We start from the raw sequence: 14,130 nt of genomic DNA, 5'->3' as shown, positions 1-14,130 counted from the left end.
GCCAGCGTTCCATTGTCACATTCCATCTACTGCAGGCAGGATACCTGGCTGGCTGAATGTCGCTGAGAAGCTCACAGAGACCGCCATAAGCAACAGTTTAACAGAATGCCACAGACTAATCAACCAAACTTTTTGGGTTGGGTTCTCTTTTATAGTCTGCAGGCATTAAATGAAAGAAGTCAGTGTTCCAGCAGAAGGAGACAACGTTTCAGAAAAGGCATTGTAGCAAACCAAAAAAGAAATTTTAAGCGCAGCAGAGTAACCAGCGCACATACCTGTTAGCTCAGGTGAGTTTAAAAGGCTGCTGTTGATAACAAGGGCATTTGCTAAATAGATGGTGTGTGTGCAACAATATACTGAAAGGTCAATTATATTGTGCAGCTTATCTCACCACCTGTAGTTATTTAGGTGAAAGCTCCAAAATGCTTGCCTAATATGTCTGTTTATCCAAAAGGAAGTAAAAAGGGAGAGCTAGAAAGATAGCATTGCATCACATTACATGGCAATGCAATGCACAGTTGCTGAAGTTGAACCAAAATGAGCTTGTAATCTGGCTTCTGCAACTTTGAACATGAAAAATCCAATGAGGAGAAGAAAAGCAAAGCCAAAGAGTCCATCCCAAAATCCGACAAACAAGCAAAATGAACAAAAAACATTGAATTCAATTCTTTCTGATTTTAGAAACTGCATTAAAGAAGGGGTGCACCGGTCCTGGAGATACTGCAATACCAGGTCAATGCGTGGAGTGGACAGAGCAAGCTCTTTTTCCATCTCCCTGTTCTAAAAATCCATTTAATATATGGTCCCCAGATAGGGGACGTATCAGATATTAAACTGATAAGAACAGATACTACACTTGATCTTAGCCAAAAGGCCGAGAAGCGATAACCAGAATTGGTTTCAAACTACGGAGCCACCCAAGGATCCTGAAAAGTCCATTTGTGGAGATGAGCTCCTGGACTCCCGTTAAGAAGACATGTTGTCAACCTCTAGATCCCTTACATGCCTGCACTTTTCGGCTTGCTGCTGCTGCAATCCACGCGTTTTAGATCTGCATAACTCCACCTCTTTAAACACAGCACCTTCACCCCCTGCTGTTCCCACCCGCCTCAACACCGTTGGAAAGGAGGAGAACCAATTAAGGCGGGGGGTGGGGTGGAACGAGCAGCTGTCTACCCTTAGCAGGAGGGCTCCTGATTACATACCTCTCCTGCTGCTGCTGCTGCTGGCTGTCCAGCAGCACACTGAAGGTGGCTGCTGCTGTGCACAGGTATATAAAGGCTCAGAGCCTATTATGACATGCGCAGCCAGCGTTCCATTGCCACATTCCATCTACTGCAGGCAGGATACCTGGCTGGCTGAATGTCGCTGAGAAGCTCACAGAGACCGCCATAAGCAACAGTTTAACAGAATGCCACAGACTAATCAACCAAACTTTTTGGGTTGGGTTCTCTTTTATAGTCTGCAGGCATTAAATGAAAGAAGTCAGTGTTCCAGCAGAAGGAGACAACGTTTCAGAAAAGGCATTGTAGCAAACCAAAAAAGAAATTTTAAGCGCAGCAGAGTAACCAGCGCACATACCTGTTAGCTCAGGTGAGTTTAAAAGGCTGCTGTTGATAACAAGGGCATTTGCTAAATAGATGGTGTGTGTGCAACAATATACTGAAAGGTCAATTATATTGTGCAGCTTATCTCACCACCTGTAGTTATTTAGGTGAAAGCTCCAAAATGCTTGCCTAATATGTCTGTTTATCCAAAAGGAAGTAAAAAGGGAGAGCTAGAAAGATAGCATTGCATCACATTACATGGCAATGCAATGCACAGTTGCTGAAGTTGAACCAAAATGAGCTTGTAATCTGGCTTCTGCAACTTTGAACATGAAAAATCCAATGAGGAGAAGAAAAGCAAAGCCAAAGAGTCCATCCCAAAATCCGACAAACAAGCAAAATGAACAAAAAACATTGAATTCAATTCTTTCTGATTTTAGAAACTGCATTAAAGAAGGGGTGCACCGGTCCTGGAGATACTGCAATACCAGGTCAATGCGTGGAGTGGACAGAGCAAGCTCTTTTTCCATCTCCCTGTTCTAAAAATCCATTTAATATATGGTCCCCAGATAGGGGACGTATCAGATATTAAACTGATAAGAACAGATACTACACTTGATCTTAGCCAAAAGGCCGAGAAGCGATAACCAGAATTGGTTTCAAACTACGGAGCCACCCAAGGATCCTGAAAAGTCCATTTGTGGAGATGAGCTCCTGGACTCCCGTTAAGAAGACATGTTGTCAACCTCTAGATCCCTTACATGCCTGCACTTTTCGGCTTGCTGCTGCTGCAATCCACGCGTTTTAGATCTGCATAACTCCACCTCTTTAAACACAGCACCTTCACCCCCTGCTGTTCCCACCCGCCTCAACACCGTTGGAAGGGAGGAGAACCAATTAAGGCGGGGGGTGGGGTGGAACGAGCAGCTGTCTACCCTTAGCAGGAGGGCTCCTGATTACATACCTCTCCTGCTGCTGCTGCTGCTGGCTGTCCAGCAGCAGACTGAAGGTGGCTGCTGCTGTGCACAGGTATATAAAGGCTCAGAGCCTATTATGACACGCGCAGCCAGCGTTCCATTGCCACATTCCATCTACTGCAGGCAGGATACCTGGCTGGCTGAATGTCGCTGAGAAGCTCACAGAGACCGCCATAAGCAACAGTTTAACAGAATGCCACAGACTAATCAACCAAACTTTTTGGGTTGGGTTCTCTTTTATAGTCTGCAGGCATTAAATGAAAGAAGTCAGTGTTCCAGCAGAAGGAGACAACGTTTCAGAAAAGGCATTGTAGCAAACCAAAAAAGAAATTTTAAGCGCAGCAGAGTAACCAGCGCACATACCTGTTAGCTCAGGTGAGTTTAAAAGGCTGCTGTTGATAACAAGGGCATTTGCTAAATAGATGGTGTGTGTGCAACAATATACTGAAAGGTCAATTATATTGTGCAGCTTATCTCACCACCTGTAGTTATTTAGGTGAAAGCTCCAAAATGCTTGCCTAATATGTCTGTTTATCCAAAAGGAAGTAAAAAGGGAGAGCTAGAAAGATAGCATTGCATCACATTACATGGCAATGCAATGCACAGTTGCTGAAGTTGAACCAAAATGAGCTTGTAATCTGGCTTCTGCAACTTTGAACATGAAAAATCCAATGAGGAGAAGAAAAGCAAAGCCAAAGAGTCCATCCCAAAATCCGACAAACAAGCAAAATGAACAAAAAACATTGAATTCAATTCTTTCTGATTTTAGAAACTGCATTAAAGAAGGGGTGCACCGGTCCTGGAGATACTGCAATACCAGGTCAATGCGTGGAGTGGACAGAGCAAGCTCTTTTTCCATCTCCCTGTTCTAAAAATCCATTTAATATATGGTCCCCAGATAGGGGACGTATCAGATATTAAACTGATAAGAACAGATACTACACTTGATCTTAGCCAAAAGGCCGAGAAGCGATAACCAGAATTGGTTTCAAACTACGGAGCCACCCAAGGATCCTGAAAAGTCCATTTGTGGAGATGAGCTCCTGGACTCCCGTTAAGAAGACATGTTGTCAACCTCTAGATCCCTTACATGCCTGCACTTTTCGGCTTGCTGCTGCTGCAATCCACGCGTTTTAGATCTGCATAACTCCACCTCTTTAAACACAGCACCTTCACCCCCTGCTGTTCCCACCCGCCTCAACACCGTTGGAAGGGAGGAGAACCAATTAAGGCGGGGGGTGGGGTGGAACGAGCAGCTGTCTACCCTTAGCAGGAGGGCTCCTGATTACATACCTCTCCTGCTGCTGCTGCTGCTGCTGGCTGTCCAGCAGCAGACTGAAGGTGGCTGCTGCTGTGCACAGGTATATAAAGGCTCAGAGCCTATTATGACACGCGCAGCCAGCGTTCCATTGCCACATTCCATCTACTGCAGGCAGGATACCTGGCTGGCTGAATGTCGCTGAGAAGCTCACAGAGACCGCCATAAGCAACAGTTTAACAGAATGCCACAGACTAATCAACCAAACTTTTTGGGTTGGGTTCTCTTTTATAGTCTGCAGGCATTAAATGAAAGAAGTCAGTGTTCCAGCAGAAGGAGACAACGTTTCAGAAAAGGCATTGTAGCAAACCAAAAAAGAAATTTTAAGCGCAGCAGAGTAACCAGCGCACATACCTGTTAGCTCAGGTGAGTTTAAAAGGCTGCTGTTGATAACAAGGGCATTTGCTAAATAGATGGTGTGTGTGCAACAATATACTGAAAGGTCAATTATATTGTGCAGCTTATCTCACCACCTGTAGTTATTTAGGTGAAAGCTCCAAAATGCTTGCCTAATATGTCTGTTTATCCAAAAGGAAGTAAAAAGGGAGAGCTAGAAAGATAGCATTGCATCACATTACATGGCAATGCAATGCACAGTTGCTGAAGTTGAACCAAAATGAGCTTGTAATCTGGCTTCTGCAACTTTGAACATGAAAAATCCAATGAGGAGAAGAAAAGCAAAGCCAAAGAGTCCATCCCAAAATCCGACAAACAAGCAAAATGAACAAAAAACATTGAATTCAATTCTTTCTGATTTTAGAAACTGCATTAAAGAAGGGGTGCACCGGTCCTGGAGATACTGCAATACCAGGTCAATGCGTGGAGTGGACAGAGCAAGCTCTTTTTCCATCTCCCTGTTCTAAAAATCCATTTAATATATGGTCCTCAGATAGGGGACGTATCAGATATTAAACTGATAAGAACAGATACTACACTTGATCTTAGCCAAAAGGCCGAGAAGCGATAACCAGAATTGGTTTCAAACTACGGAGCCACCCAAGGATCCTGAAAAGTCCATTTGTGGAGATGAGCTCCTGGACTCCCGTTAAGAAGACATGTTGTCAACCTCTAGATCCCTTACATGCCTGCACTTTTCGGCTTGCTGCTGCTGCAATCCACGCGTTTTAGATCTGCATAACTCCACCTCTTTAAACACAGCACCTTCACCCCCTGCTGTTCCCACCCGCCTCAACACCGTTGGAAGGGAGGAGAACCAATTAAGGCGGGGGGTGGGGTGGAACGAGCAGCTGTCTACCCTTAGCAGGAGGGCTCCTGATTACATACCTCTTCTGCTGCTGCTGCTGCTGCTGGCTGTCCAGCAGCAGACTGAAGGTGGCTGCTGCTGTGCACAGGTATATAAAGGCTCAGAGCCTATTATGACACGCGCAGCCAGCGTTCCATTGCCACATTCCATCTACTGCAGGCAGGATACCTGGCTGGCTGAATGTCGCTGAGAAGCTCACAGAGACCGCCATAAGCAACAGTTTAACAGAATGCCACAGACTAATCAACCAAACTTTTTGGGTTGGGTTCTCTTTTATAGTCTGCAGGCATTAAATGAAAGAAGTCAGTGTTCCAGCAGAAGGAGACAACGTTTCAGAAAAGGCATTGTAGCAAACCAAAAAAGAAATTTTAAGCGCAGCAGAGTAACCAGCGCACATACCTGTTAGCTCAGGTGAGTTTAAAAGGCTGCTGTTGATAACAAGGGCATTTGCTAAATAGATGGTGTGTGTGCAACAATATACTGAAAGGTCAATTATATTGTGCAGCTTATCTCACCACCTGTAGTTATTTAGGTGAAAGCTCCAAAATGCTTGCCTAATATGTCTGTTTATCCAAAAGGAAGTAAAAAGGGAGAGCTAGAAAGATAGCATTGCATCACATTACATGGCAATGCAATGCACAGTTGCTGAAGTTGAACCAAAATGAGCTTGTAATCTGGCTTCTGCAACTTTGAACATGAAAAATCCAATGAGGAGAAGAAAAGCAAAGCCAAAGAGTCCATCCCAAAATCCGACAAACAAGCAAAATGAACAAAAAACATTGAATTCAATTCTTTCTGATTTTAGAAACTGCATTAAAGAAGGGGTGCACCGGTCCTGGAGATACTGCAAGACCAGGTCAATGCGTGGAGTGGACAGAGCAAGCTCTTTTTCCATCTCCCTGTTCTAAAAATCCATTTAATATATGGTCCCCAGATAGGGGACGTATCAGATATTAAACTGATAAGAACAGATACTACACTTGATCTTAGCCAAAAGGCCGAGAAGCGATAACCAGAATTGGTTTCAAACTACGGAGCCACCCAAGGATCCTGAAAAGTCCATTTGTGGAGATGAGCTCCTGGACTCCCGTTAAGAAGACATGTTGTCAACCTCTAGATCCCTTACATGCCTGCACTTTTCGGCTTGCTGCTGCTGCAATCCACGCGTTTTAGATCTGCATAACTCCACCTCTTTAAACACAGCACCTTCACCCCCTGCTGTTCCCACCCGCCTCAACACCGTTGGAAGGGAGGAGAACCAATTAAGGCGGGGGGTGGGGTGGAACGAGCAGCTGTCTACCCTTAGCAGGAGGGCTCCTGATTACATACCTCTCCTGCTGCTGCTGCTGCTGGCTGTCCAGCAGCAGACTGAAGGTGGCTGCTGCTGTGCACAGGTATATAAAGGCTCAGAGCCTATTATGACACGCGCAGCCAGCGTTCCATTGCCACATTCCATCTACTGCAGGCAGGATACCTGGCTGGCTGAATGTCGCTGAGAAGCTCACAGAGACCGCCATAAGCAACAGTTTAACAGAATGCCACAGACTAATCAACCAAACTTTTTGGGTTGGGTTCTCTTTTATAGTCTGCAGGCATTAAATGAAAGAAGTCAGTGTTCCAGCAGAAGGAGACAACGTTTCAGAAAAGGCATTGTAGCAAACCAAAAAAGAAATTTTAAGCGCAGCAGAGTAACCAGCGCACATACCTGTTAGCTCAGGTGAGTTTAAAAGGCTGCTGTTGATAACAAGGGCATTTGCTAAATAGATGGTGTGTGTGCAACAATATACTGAAAGGTCAATTATATTGTGCAGCTTATCTCACCACCTGTAGTTATTTAGGTGAAAGCTCCAAAATGCTTGCCTAATATGTCTGTTTATCCAAAAGGAAGTAAAAAGGGAGAGCTAGAAAGATAGCATTGCATCACATTACATGGCAATGCAATGCACAGTTGCTGAAGTTGAACCAAAATGAGCTTGTAATCTGGCTTCTGCAACTTTGAACATGAAAAATCCAATGAGGAGAAGAAAAGCAAAGCCAAAGAGTCCATCCCAAAATCCGACAAACAAGCAAAATGAACAAAAAACATTGAATTCAATTCTTTCTGATTTTAGAAACTGCATTAAAGAAGGGGTGCACCGGTCCTGGAGATACTGCAATACCAGGTCAATGCGTGGAGTGGACAGAGCAAGCTCTTTTTCCATCTCCCTGTTCTAAAAATCCATTTAATATATGGTCCCCAGATAGGGGACGTATCAGATATTAAACTGATAAGAACAGATACTACACTTGATCTTAGCCAAAAGGCCGAGAAGCGATAACCAGAATTGGTTTCAAACTACGGAGCCACCCAAGGATCCTGAAAAGTCCATTTGTGGAGATGAGCTCCTGGACTCCCGTTAAGAAGACATGTTGTCAACCTCTAGATCCCTTACATGCCTGCACTTTTCGGCTTGCTGCTGCTGCAATCCACGCGTTTTAGATCTGCATAACTCCACCTCTTTAAACACAGCACCTTCACCCCCTGCTGTTCCCACCCGCCTCAACACCGTTGGAAGGGAGGAGAACCAATTAAGGCGGGGGGTGGGGTGGAACGAGCAGCTGTCTACCCTTAGCAGGAGGGCTCCTGATTACATACCTCTCCTGCTGCTGCTGGCTGTCCAGCAGCAGACTGAAGGTGGCTGCTGCTGTGCACAGGTAAATAAAGGCTCAGAGCCTATTATGACACGTGTAGCACCCTGAGGATTCGGCTGCTACAGGAGTATTGCACCTCAACCCAGAGGTGTGATATTCCACTCCCGGGCAAGGATGGAGAGTGGAACTGAGCTCGGTAGGCTGCATGCACTACACACATCCCATTTCCGGGGAACAGACCGACGGTACTCCCACTTAGAAATGTGCAGGTACGACCGAGTCTGTTCCTGGCTGGAGTGGGAGGGAGGTGGTACATCCCAAGTAGTGTAGGGGCAGATAGGGGGAGCAGCCTGGGTAAAGTTAGGAGCTCATTGGGTGCTGGTCACCTGAGCTCACACATAGAGGGTGTATATAAGGTGGGCACCAACTAAGAACAGGGTCAGATGCAGAGGATCAGATGCAGAGAGTCAGTCAGCTGCAGAGAACAAGTCAGATGCAGAGGATCAGATGCAGAGAGTCAGTCAGCTGCAGAGAACAAGTCAGGAGCAGAGGAGAGAAGAAAGACAAAGACCCAGAGTGAGAGAGGAGAAAAGAGAGAGACCCAGAGCACAGAAGAGAAGGACTCTGAGATCCCAACTAAAAGCACCGGGTGAAGAGTCGGCATCAGGGTACCGGAACCCAAGCTGGTGGGGGTAAAAACATTCCCCAGCCAGAGACCGGAGACCGTGGGCAGCGTCTGCCACGGTCACCCATCACATCCACCCCGAAGGCACACCACATGAAGGGTCAGGGAACCCAGGGCCAAGGGTGTCCCAACAGAAGGCCCGAGGGAGCTGGACCTAGGTGGATTACTGGTGGGGACGGCCAGAGAACGGGACAGAAAGAGAGCTCAGGGCCACGCTCCGGACTTGTTTGGGGGTTGGCTGGATCCAGGACCTGGTGGACGCAGCACGGCTCGGGTGGTCACTAGCAGCTGGAGTGACCAGTACAACATCTGCAGTAAGTAAACACCCTTAACTGCACAACCCGACTCTGTCTTCACTGCCGTCTGCACTACACCACCACAACCCCCATCCTCTGCGCCTGTCCCCTCTGAGGCTATACCCCTCCCGTTGGGGGTTATCCCACCAAGCTGCGCATCCACCATCAGCCTCAGCGGACCCTGCTGCAGCGGCGGCCACAGTGACCGCATCACAACGGGTGGCGTAGTCGACACAAAAGAACTCTTAATAACATCTGTAGGACTGCCACATAACACTGAGCTTGACGCCCTGGGCACGGGCCGGGTCACAGCCGCTCGGAGACTACAACCCCCCATCTGATCCGGTGCCGGGTATTCCCCTCAAATAGGAATATGTCCCAGGGGGCGCGTCAACACGCGCAGCCAGCGTTCCATTGCCACATTCCATCTACTGCAGGCAGGATACCTGGCTGGCTGAATGTCGCTGAGAAGCTCACAGAGACCGCCATAAGCAACAGTTTAACAGAATGCCACAGACTAATCAACCAAACTTTTTGGGTTGGGTTCTCTTTTATAGTCTGCAGGCATTAAATGAAAGAAGTCAGTGTTCCAGCAGAAGGAGACAACGTTTCAGAAAAGGCATTGTAGCAAACCAAAAAAGAAATTTTAAGCGCAGCAGAGTAACCAGCGCACATGCCTGTTAGCTCAGGTGAGTTTAAAAGGCTGCTGTTGATAACAAGGGCATTTGCTAAATAGATGGTGTGTGTGCAACAATATACTGAAAGGTCAATTATATTGTGCAGCTTATCTCACCACCTGTAGTTATTTAGGTGAAAGCTCCAAAATGCTTGCCTAATATGTCTGTTTATCCAAAAGGAAGTAAAAAGGGAGAGCTAGAAAGATAGCATTGCATCACATTACATGGCAATGCAATGCACAGTTGCTGAAGTTGAACCAAAATGAGCTTGTAATCTGGCTTCTGCAACTTTGAACATGAAAAATCCAATGAGGAGAAGAAAAGCAAAGCCAAAGAGTCCATCCCAAAATCCGACAAACAAGCAAAATGAACAAAAAACATTGAATTCAATTCTTTCTGATTTTAGAAACTGCATTAAAGAAGGGGTGCACCGGTCCTGGAGATACTGCAATACCAGGTCAATGCGTGGAGTGGACAGAGCAAGCTCTTTTTCCATCTCCCTGTTCTAAAAATCCATTTAATATATGGTCCCCAGATAGGGGACGTATCAGATATTAAACTGATAAGAACAGATTTTTTGATTGAAGCTGCATCCAAGGCACTGAAAAATGTGACCGAAGTCACACCAAAACAGCGCACGAGGCGAGGATTCATGTGGACCCTTCCCGGAGGAGAGGGTCCCCAATAAACCATCCCCATCCCTCCGAGCCAGAAGGCCACAGCGAGGGTCAGGGATCTCCGATGCTCTCCCTAGCCGAAGCCGGAGAAGAGCCGTTTTCGTGCTCCCAGCTTCCATCTAGGCTGCCACCCTAGTGGAGCTGGAGCCTGTGTTGGTTTCTCAGCCCAAAGCTGACCGGACCTCCGACCGGGTTTATAAAAATTCCCCTTCCTAGCCCGGAGGCCAGGAATAGGGGGGGGTTGCTCAGAAAGTATGATTGGCAAAGGTGCGGCGTGCTACGAAGCCAAGTCTTTCTGGGGTTCCCAGTCCCAGTAAGCTTGAACTCCCACCAGGGCGCCTACTCCTGGGGCACATTGCTCCAAAGCCCTCACACTTACCCAGATTAGTGACTTCGATCCTGGAGGGCCATGTTTTCCATCAGATAACTCTATGAGCCACCTGGCGTACTAACAAGTGCACCAAACCAGTGTGTAAAATGCATCAATTTACTAGGGCAGCCCAAGGACAAAACTGCCTTTTCAAAAGATACTACACTTGATCTTAGCCAAAAGGCCGAGAAGCGATAACCAGAATTGGTTTCAAACTACGGAGCCACCCAAGGATCCTGAAAAGTCCATTTGTGGAGATGAGCTCCTGGACTCCCGTTAAGAAGACATGTTGTCAACCTCTAGATCCCTTACATGCCTGCACTTTTCGGCTTGCTGCTGCTGCAATCCACGCGTTTTAGATCTGCATAACTCCACCTCTTTAAACACAGCACCTTCACCCCCTGCTGTTCCCACCCGCCTCAACACCGTTGGAAGGGAGGAGAACCAATTAAGGCGGGGGGTGGGGTGGAACGAGCAGCTGTCTACCCTTAGCAGGAGGGCTCCTGATTACATACCTCTCCTGCTGCTGCTGCTGCTGGCTGTCCAGCAGCAGACTGAAGGTGGCTGCTGCTGTGCACAGGTATATAAAGGCTCAGAGCCTATTATGACACGCGCAGCCAGCGTTCCATTGCCACATTCCATCTACTGCAGGCAGGATACCTGGCTGGCTGAATGTCGCTGAGAAGCTCACAGAGACCGCCATAAGCAACAGTTTAACAGAATGCCACAGACTAATCAACCAAACTTTTTGGGTTGGGTTCTCTTTTATAGTCTGCAGGCATTAAATGAAAGAAGTCAGTGTTCCAGCAGAAGGAGACAACGTTTCAGAAAAGGCATTGTAGCAAACCAAAAAAGAAATTTTAAGCGCAGCAGAGTAACCAGCGCACATACCTGTTAGCTCAGGTGAGTTTAAAAGGCTGCTGTTGATAACAAGGGCATTTGCTAAATAGATGGTGTGTGTGCAACAATATACTGAAAGGTCAATTATATTGTGCAGCTTATCTCACCACCTGTAGTTATTTAGGTGAAAGCTCCAAAATGCTTGCCTAATATGTCTGTTTATCCAAAAGGAAGTAAAAAGGGAGAGCTAGAAAGATAGCATTGCATCACATTACATGGCAATGCAATGCACAGTTGCTGAAGTTGAACCAAAATGAGCTTGTAATCTGGCTTCTGCAACTTTGAACATGAAAAATCCAATGAGGAGAAGAAAAGCAAAGCCAAAGAGTCCATCCCAAAATCCGACAAACAAGCAAAATGAACAAAAAACATTGAATTCAATTCTTTCTGATTTTAGAAACTGCATTAAAGAAGGGGTGCACCGGTCCTGGAGATACTGCAATACCAGGTCAATGCGTGGAGTGGACAGAGCAAGCTCTTTTTCCATCTCCCTGTTCTAAAAATCCATTTAATATATGGTCCCCAGATAGGGGACGTATCAGATATTAAACTGATAAGAACAGATACTACACTTGATCTTAGCCAAAAGGCCGAGAAGCGATAACCAGAATTGGTTTCAAACTACGGAGCCACCCAAGGATCCTGAAAAGTCCATTTGTGGAGATGAGCTCCTGGACTCCCGTTAAGAAGACATGTTGTCAACCTCTAGATCCCTTACATGCCTGCACTTTTCGGCTTGCTGCTGCTGCAATCCACGCGTTTTAGATCTGCATAACTCCACCTCTTTAAACACAGCACCTTCACCCCCTGCTGTTCCCACCCGCCTCAACACCATTGGAAGGGAGGAGAACCAATTAAGGCGGGGGGTGGGGTGGAACGAGCAGCTGTCTACCCTTAGCAGGAGGGCTCCTGATTACATACCTCTCCTGCTGCTGCTGCTGCTGGCTGTCCAGCAGCAGACTGAAGGTGGCTGCTGCTGTGCACAGGTATATAAAGGCTCAGAGCCTATTATGACACGCGCAGCCAGCGTTCCATTGCCACATTCCATCTACTGCAGGCAGGATACCTGGCTGGCTGAATGTCACTGAGAAGCTCACAGAGACCGCCATAAGCAACAGTTTAACAGAATGCCACAGACTAATCAACCAAACTTTTTGGGTTGGGTTCTCTTTTATAGTCTGCAGGCATTAAATGAAAGAAGTCAGTGTTCCAGCAGAAGGAGACAACGTTTCAGAAAAGGCATTGTAGCAAACCAAAAAAGAAATTTTAAGCGCAGCAGAGTAACCAGCGCACATACCTGTTAGCTCAGGTGAGTTTAAAAGGCTGCTGTTGATAACAAGGGCATTTGCTAAATAGATGGTGTGTGTGCAACAATATACTGAAAGGTCAATTATATTGTGCAGCTTATCTCACCACCTGTAGTTATTTAGGTGAAAGCTCCAAAATGCTTGCCTAATATGTCTGTTTATCCAAAAGGAAGTAAAAAGGGAGAGCTAGAAAGATAGCATTGCATCACATTACATGGCAATGCAATGCACAGTTGCTGAAGTTGAACCAAAATGAGCTTGTAATCTGGCTTCTGCAACTTTGAACATGAAAAATCCAATGAGGAGAAGAAAAGCAAAGCCAAAGAGTCCATCCCAAAATCCGACAAACAAGCAAAATGAACAAAAAACATTGAATTCAATTCTTTCTGATTTTAGAAACTGCATTAAAGAAGGGGTGCACCGGTCCTGGAGATACTGCAATACCAGGTCAATGCGTGGAGTGGACAGAGCAAGCTCTTTTTCCATCTCCCTGTTCTAAAAATCCATTTAATATATGGTCCCCAGATAGGGGACGTATCAGATATTAAACTGATAAGAACAGATACTACACTTGATCTTAGCCAAAAGGCCGAGAAGCGATAACCAGAATTGGTTTCAAACTACGGAGCCACCCAAGGATCCTGAAAAGTCCATTTGTGGAGATGAGCTCCTGGACTCCCGTTAAGAAGACATGTTGTCAACCTCTAGATCCCTTACATGCCTGCACTTTTCGGCTTGCTGCTGCTGCAATCCACGCGTTTTAGATCTGCATAACTCCACCTCTTTAAACACAGCACCTTCACCCCCTGCTGTTCCCACCCGCCTCAACACCGTTGGAAGGGAGGAGAACCAATTAAGGCGGGGGGTGGGGTGGAACGAGCAGCTGTCTACCCTTAGCAGGAGGGCTCCTGATTACATACCTCTCCTGCTGCTGCTGCTGCTGCTGGCTGTCCAGCAGCAGACTGAAGGTGGCTGCTGCTGTGCACAGGTATATAAAGGCTCAGAGCCTATTATGACACGTGTAGCACCCTGAGGATTCGGCTGCTACAGGAGTATTGCACCTCAACCCAGAGGTGTGATATTCCACTCCCGGGCAAGGATGGAGAGTGGAACTGAGCTCGGTAGGCTGCATGCACTACACACATCCCATTTCCGGGGAACAGACCGACGGTACTCCCACTTAGAAATGTGCAGGTACGACCGAGTCTGTTCCTGGCTGGAGTGGGAGGGAGGTGGTACATCCCAAGTAGTGTAGGGGCAGATAGGGGGAGCAGCCTGGGTAAAGTTAGGAGCTCATTGGGTGCTGGTCACCTGAGCTCACACATAGAGGGTGTATATAAGGTGGGCACCAACTAAGAACAGGGTCAGATGCAGAGGATCAGATGCAGAGAGTCAGTCAGCTGCAGAGAACAAGTCAGATGCAGAGGATCAGATGCAGAGAGTCAGTCAGCTGCAGAGAACAAGTCAGGAGCAGAGGAGAG

The 14,130-nt window shown here is 46.7% G+C and overlaps 9 non-coding genes and 1 pseudogene across 9 annotated transcripts; all 10 read right to left on the bottom strand.

The window, feature by feature from the left end:
* Positions 1-695: 695 nt before the first annotated feature.
* Positions 696-886, bottom strand: LOC141243666 (U2 spliceosomal RNA). The gene has a single exon (XR_012307721.1). It is a non-coding gene; the product is annotated as a U2 spliceosomal RNA (small nuclear RNA).
* A 1,115-nt stretch (positions 887-2,001) lies between these two features.
* LOC141243665 (U2 spliceosomal RNA) lies at positions 2,002-2,192 on the bottom strand. Its single transcript, XR_012307720.1, has one exon. It is a non-coding gene; the product is annotated as a U2 spliceosomal RNA (small nuclear RNA).
* Positions 2,193-3,307: 1,115 nt separating this feature from the next.
* On the bottom strand, positions 3,308-3,498 carry LOC141243664 (U2 spliceosomal RNA). Its single transcript, XR_012307719.1, has one exon. It is a non-coding gene; the product is annotated as a U2 spliceosomal RNA (small nuclear RNA).
* A 1,118-nt stretch (positions 3,499-4,616) lies between these two features.
* LOC141243712 (U2 spliceosomal RNA) lies at positions 4,617-4,807 on the bottom strand. Its single transcript, XR_012307764.1, has one exon. It is a non-coding gene; the product is annotated as a U2 spliceosomal RNA (small nuclear RNA).
* Positions 4,808-5,925: 1,118 nt separating this feature from the next.
* Positions 5,926-6,116, bottom strand: LOC141243693 (U2 spliceosomal RNA). The gene has a single exon (XR_012307747.1). It is a non-coding gene; the product is annotated as a U2 spliceosomal RNA (small nuclear RNA).
* Positions 6,117-7,231: 1,115 nt separating this feature from the next.
* Positions 7,232-7,422, bottom strand: LOC141243663 (U2 spliceosomal RNA). The gene has a single exon (XR_012307718.1). It is a non-coding gene; the product is annotated as a U2 spliceosomal RNA (small nuclear RNA).
* Positions 7,423-9,815: 2,393 nt separating this feature from the next.
* LOC141243722 (U2 spliceosomal RNA) lies at positions 9,816-9,997 on the bottom strand. The gene has a single exon (XR_012307774.1). It is a non-coding gene; the product is annotated as a U2 spliceosomal RNA (small nuclear RNA).
* Positions 9,998-10,522: 525 nt separating this feature from the next.
* LOC141243771 (U2 spliceosomal RNA) lies at positions 10,523-10,638 on the bottom strand (annotated as a pseudogene).
* Positions 10,639-11,753: 1,115 nt separating this feature from the next.
* On the bottom strand, positions 11,754-11,944 carry LOC141243661 (U2 spliceosomal RNA). Its single transcript, XR_012307717.1, has one exon. It is a non-coding gene; the product is annotated as a U2 spliceosomal RNA (small nuclear RNA).
* Positions 11,945-13,059: 1,115 nt separating this feature from the next.
* On the bottom strand, positions 13,060-13,250 carry LOC141243660 (U2 spliceosomal RNA). Its single transcript, XR_012307716.1, has one exon. It is a non-coding gene; the product is annotated as a U2 spliceosomal RNA (small nuclear RNA).
* Between the last annotated feature and the right edge of the window lie 880 nt (positions 13,251-14,130).

The sequence above is a fragment of the Phyllobates terribilis genome, unplaced genomic scaffold, assembly GCF_046119375.1.
Source record: "Phyllobates terribilis strain yellow unplaced genomic scaffold, ASM4611937v1 Scaffold_1268__1_contigs__length_339053, whole genome shotgun sequence".
NCBI classification, from domain to species: domain Eukaryota; kingdom Metazoa; phylum Chordata; class Amphibia; order Anura; family Dendrobatidae; genus Phyllobates; species Phyllobates terribilis.
Note: the sequence above shows the minus strand (reverse complement) of the source record. Positions and strands in the feature narration are given on the sequence as shown.